Raw genomic sequence first — 6,106 nt, forward strand, 5'->3', positions numbered from 1 at the left:
ACAGGCAGAGGGAGAAGCAGGCTCCATGCAGGAAGCCCGACGTGGGACTCGACCCCGGGTCTCCAGGGTCACACCCCGGGCTGCCGGCGGCGCTAAACCGCTGTGCCACCGGGGCTGCCCTCTCGAGAGGTTTCGGTCACCGCTCTTTCCCTCCCCGGCACGCACCGCACACTCCACAGCGGTTCAGCCCAGGAGCTCTCGCCTCCCGCACCCCCAGCCAGTATCTGTCGCGACGGCGACGGCGACGGCGACGGCGACGGCGACGGCGACGGCGGCGGCGAAGCGGCTCTTCAGCCAGCACCCCACGCCTCCCCTCCCTCTCCCTCTCCGTCTCCCTCTCCCCCTGCTTGGCTCTTCTCTGCTCGCGTCCGCGTCCTTCGGGCCGTCTTCCACCCCAGAGTCCCAGCCCGCGCCACCGGTTCCGTCCCGAGAAGGGGAATGTCCCCGGGTCGCGTTCACAGAATAGAACCACCCCCGTTTCCTCGCGCGCGGTCCAACGCACGCACCCAAACGCCTGCGAACTGCGATCTGCCGAGGCCTGTCGTGCGCCCTTGTGCCCTCCCGGTGCGTGCGCCCTTGTCGCGGTGCCGGCCACCCTCGCCGCGAGGGTCCCTTGGATTCCGGGGAGCCGGAGACGGTGACTGCCAGAGCGCCGGCCGACGTTCTCGGGCAGCATCTACTTCCCCCGTCTCGCCGGCGACCCCGCGTGGCGTCAAAGTTGGGTTCTCTGGGGGAGCGGGACAAGCGAGGAGCAGGGTGAGGGCCGGTCTTGGCGGATGCGTTTGGCTCAGCGGTTTGGCGCCTGCCTTCGGCCCGGCCGGGGATGTGGTCCTGCAGACCTGGGATCGAGTCCCGCGTGGGGCTCCCTGCATGGAGCCTGCTTCTCCCTCTGCCTGTGTCTCTCCCTCTGTGTGTGTGTGTGTGTGTGTGTGTCTCATGAATAAATAAATCTTAAAAATGAAGAAGAAGAAGAAGAAGAAGAAGAAGAAGAAGAAGAAGAAGAAGAAGAAGAAGAAGAAGACCTTAGCGCAACCTTGACTTGCGCCTCCCTCCTCCGGCCGAGCGTCTCCTCCCGTGCGTCCTTGTGCGCGGGTCAGAGCCAAGCTTATTTTCTCTCTCTGAACTCTCGGGTCGGGGACTCCGGCCCCTTCCTGGCTCGGTGCTTGATTCGGCTTCTATCTGTCATTTACATATTCAGGGCTCTGGCCCCGCGTCTGTAATCGAAGCCTGGAGTATTTTCTTCTGTTGCACAGCCGTCTCCGGGCCTTGCGTAGGGCGACGATGCCAGGTGCCTAAGGTTCACGCACTGAAAGGTAGCTTTCGGGGGCGCCGGGTGGCTCAGTGGGAAGGGCGGGGCCTGGGTTCGAGCCCCACGCTGGGCGTAGACATTACTAAATAAATACCTAGGTAGACTTTTAAAAAGTCCTCTTTCATGTCATCCCATCGATCCGTTTTTTAAGTAAATAGTTTTTCCACCTTGAGTCAGAGTTAGAAAGGACTTCACCATGAGGTTATAAAATAATGTCCCACATCTTCCCTTAGGTCTTTTTCTACTTCTTTCTCAGCACCTAAATCTTCAGCCATTTGGTGTCTACCTTGCAGTACAGTGTATCAGAGGCCACCTCCGATCCTAAAGTGCACCACACGTACATTTTTGTAACATGCCTGGATTGTTTTTCCTGGTCTCTTTTTTAAAGATCTGATTTTCAAGTAATTTCTCGGTGCTCTACCACTAAGCCAACCAGGTGCCCACCCCCTGCCTTTGGATGTTTTTTCAAAAGTAGCACAGCAGGGGGGCGCCTGGTTGGCTCCGTGGGTTAGGCGTGGGACCCTTGATTTGGACTCAGGTCAAGATCACAGGGTCCTGAGATCAAGCCCCGCCTTGGGTTCTGGGCTCAGAGTGGGAGAAGGTGGGTGGGGGTGGGGGCGGTGGATGTCTGCCTGAGATCCTGTCCCTCTGCCCCTCTCCCCGCTAACATGTGCCTGCACACAAGCTCTCTCGCTCTCTCTCAAATAAGTTAAATCTTAAAAACAAACAAACAAGCAAAAAAAAACGGGGGGGGGGCAGAACAGGGGTACTTGGCTGGCTGTTGGTAGAGCATGAGATTCTTGATCTCAGGGTCATGAGTTGAAGCCCTACATTGGGCCAAGAGCTTACTTTAAAAAAAAAAAAAAAAAAAGCAGAACACATTGAAGAAACCACCTTTGGTTCTTTGAGGCCACAGGACTGACCTATCCGTTCCACACAGATGATGGCTGGGCACGCTGAATCAGACAGAGCCCAACACTGAAAGGCTGAAAGGCGACTGTGATCTGATTCCTGCCCACTAGGGATTCATGGTTGGGGGAGGGGTGGTGATGGTGGTGGTGGTGGTGCATGGTGACTTGCACGGAGAATCCTCAAGAGAATGGATGCCCCTTTGGAAAGTGACAGGCAGTACAGAGTGGACGGACCCTCAGACCAGGAGGCCCAGTGATAAAGCATGTTTGTTTGTTTGTTTTACCCTGGGGAAGTGGATCTGCCCAGGAGGACATATCTGCCAGCGGCTGAGCTGGGGTCCGGATCCCACCCCACTGGACTCTGGGCCTTCTGCCATCACCACCGGTTCCAACTTAACCAACAGTCCTTTATCACTTGCGACTCCACCCACCAGGGCGGGGCTTGGTCCTGGGAGTAGAGAGAAGCCAGACAGGGTTCCTGTCTCCTCCCGGCCCCCAACTGGGAGCATCCGGCCCAGGACCAGACCCGATAAGACACGTGGCCAAATGGCCACAACGCCGTGATCCCTGTGCAGGGGACTGTGAGAGAGGAACACCAGGCTGTGGCTCCCACCTGGCCACGACCCCTTTGAGGTCCAAGGCCTCTGGAGCCACGTGGCTCTGTGTCCCGACCTGGAGCGCACGAGGCTTACTCAATAAATGAGAAGGTGGGATGGAACACAAAGCCAGCTGAGTCACGAAGGCCTGCCCGACGTCTTAGGGGAGCTTCAGGTCAGAATTTCAGTGCAAGTCAGAATTTCAGGACAGGTCGACAGGAGGGAGGAACCCCGGGACGTTGCAGTCTGAGGCAAGAGTGGGGGGCCTTGGGGAGGGGGCCAGTTTGCCTCAGGCTGACCACCCCCCCCCCCAGCCACCTGGAAGTTGTGATCTGGGCCTCAGAACTGCCCCGGGGGGACGCTTGCTTCGGGTGGGCTCTTGCCTACCATAATCGCTCCCTCACCCCCATGTCCCTTCCCTCACAGGCTCATTCGTACCCCAAACTCCCAAACTCGGCCAGCAGGTTCAGCTTCTCACGGGAACCTGAACCCTTCCCCTGCCCCCCCACCCGGCCCCCTTCTCATTACATCAGACTCTGATCCAATGGACGTCTGTTGATTGCTCACCGTGAAAGGCACGAAGGCAGGATCACTTAAGGTCCCCAGTCATCTGTACCGTGCCCATGGAAGGGGGCTTCCCATCCCCATTCCCTAGAGGAGAAGGCAGCTTGTGGGAGAGTCTGACCTGGTCTGGACGTTTGACTGCCCACAGCTTTGAAGCCTTGCCACTCCCTCCTCTCCTCCTGACCTCCCTCTGGTCGATGGAGCTGATAAAAAGCCTTATCCCAGGCCCTCCACTCACCACCATAAACACACGGACTGACCCCTTGCTCTCAAGCCCTTTTTGAATCTGCCTGGGAGCCACCTCGGTCTCCCTGGAAAGCCTCATTATGTGAGCTGTCAACTTTCTCATCCCGTCACGCGTGGTGTCATCAGTCCACATCTAAAACAAATTTGGAGGGTGGGTTTGGGAAGGGCGGTGCCCATCCGGTTCCAGTTCCGCAGAGCAGCAGCGCAGCACGGAAGCTCCGTCTGGCACTGGGTCTCCGCAGATTCCCCTATAGGGTCCAAGGGCCTCCCCACTAGACTGGGTGGCCTCCTGTCTGTGCCAGGACCAGGGAATCCGTTATTTCCTCTTCGGTACGCCGAGTGCCTATGGTGTGCTAAACACCACGCCAGTCCGAGACTGTTGTCCTAAAGCGACTCATGGGGGATCCCTGGGTGGCTCAGCGTTTTCGCACCTGCCTTTGGCCCAGGGCGCGATCCTGGAGTCCCAGGATCGAGTCCCGCGTCGGGCTCCCGGCATGGAGCCTGCTTCTCCCTCTCCTCTGCCTGTGTCTCTGCACCCCCCCATGTCTATCATAAATAAATTTAAAAAATAAATAAATCTAAAGCGACTCATGCCCGGGTTTGCAGGAGCGCATCCACCGCTTTCCGTGTCTGTCACAGGGCATTCAGGGTTCAGAACAAGGTGACCGGCGGCATCTTCCCAGGTGCTCCAAGGAGTGCTTCTGGAGGCGCACCGTGCAACAGGAACATCTGGCAGGTTGGGAAGTACAGCAGCCTCGGCCCCACCCCGGAGACTCCAATTCGATTGCTCCTCGGCCGTGCTGGGACAGGAGTCTGATTTAAATGAAGGCCCAGGAGATTCCGGTGTGCCACCAGGGTGCTCAAACGCTGCCATAGACCGATCTGGAAGAAGGACTTTTCCATCCCCACCGAGGAAGACCTGTGTACTTCTGACCCCATCTGCCCGACTTTTGTTCCATAAGGGTAAGCGGTCGGTCGGTGGGTCGGTCAGTCAGGCAGAGCGAGTTGAGAGCTACCTGAAGGAGCCGGGTTTAAATCCTCTAAGCCGGAGGCCCAGTCACTCATGCGCAGGCGTTATTCCTCATTCCTATCAAACACTGCTCCTCACCAAACCGTCGGTTTGGAGGAGGGCAAAGTTCAAGCAGGCAGAAGGAGTTCGGGGAACGCTTGGAGAAGAGGTGGTGGTGGTGGGGGGGGGATTGGCAGAGGAGTGAGTGAGAGGGTTCCAGGAGACCCCAGGGGTGGGGAAGCACAAGACACAAAAAGAGGTGGAGGCACGAAGGGCAGAGGGGGAGACCAGGACTTCCCGGAGAAGAGGTGGCGGTGGGTGGGGGGGATTGGCAGAGGAGTGAGTGACAGGGTTCCAGGAGACCCCGGGGGTGGGGAAGCACAAGACACAAAAAGAGGTGGAGGCACGAAGGGCAGAGGGGGAGACCAGGACTTCCCGGAGCCGCATGGAAAGCGCAGAGACGGATTCCGGTGGCACACAGGTCAGCCAAGCGCCGGCCCACTTGGAAGCAGGTGGAGCCTCCACTACTCAGGCCCGGCCGCGCTGGAGCCCAGTTCCTTCCCACTTGCCGGCTCTCTCCGTCTCTGCCCCTCGGGGCCACGAAGCAATAACCTGGTAAGCGGCGAAGAGAAAAGCTGCCGGAAAGAAGAGAAGGGAAGCTCCTAAGAAAAACAGCACTAACACAACGAAAAAGCAAAACCCAAGAAAGCCCACCAGAGCCAGTCAGCCTTTATAGCGTAGGTCACGTAGCAGCCTACACTGGTAAGAGAGAAGCCTGGGTGGCTCAGCGGTTGAGCGCCTGCCTTGGGGTCAGGATCAAGCTCAGGCCCAGAGTTCCTGGGACCCCCGGGACACAAGCCCCCCCCCCCTCCCCCGGCACCGGGCATCTACCTGGGAGCTTGCTTGCCTCAGCCTGCATCTCTGCCTCTCTCAGCACCAAGTGAGTGTAAAACGCAAAAGCAAAAAAGCAAAGGCAGGTAAGATAGATCCCTCCTTAGAAAAAGTACAGTAACCAAGCCGAGAAGAAACACCACCACCACCACCACCACCACTACTACTACGCTGGCGCTGGCCCCGAGCCAAGATACCGGGAAGAGACGCCGAGCACCCGGCCCTCGCCGGCACCGCCCCGCCACCGTCCTCACTGCGCCCACGGTGAGCCAGGTCACCTTCAGGCCACGTTCTCGGCCCACTCGGCTGCGGTGGTCCGCTCCACACGCGGTTACGGTTGCAGCCATCCCCCGCATTCCTGGTCGATTTTCACATCCCTTTCCGCTCCCTCGCGTCCTTCCCTAGAGGACGACCAGCTATTTGCATGCCCCGGCCGGTCCCCGACCCCCGGCGGTCCCGCCACGCCCCTGGGCCTCCTCCGCCAGCGCGCCGGGTCCCGGGAACTACTCCCACCTGGGAACTGTGACCCCGGCCGGCCGAAGCAGGGAGGGGGCGTGTGGCGGGGAGCTGCGGGACGAGG

Source organism: Vulpes lagopus, chromosome 12, assembly GCF_018345385.1.
Source record: "Vulpes lagopus strain Blue_001 chromosome 12, ASM1834538v1, whole genome shotgun sequence".
Lineage (NCBI taxonomy): Eukaryota > Metazoa > Chordata > Mammalia > Carnivora > Canidae > Vulpes > Vulpes lagopus.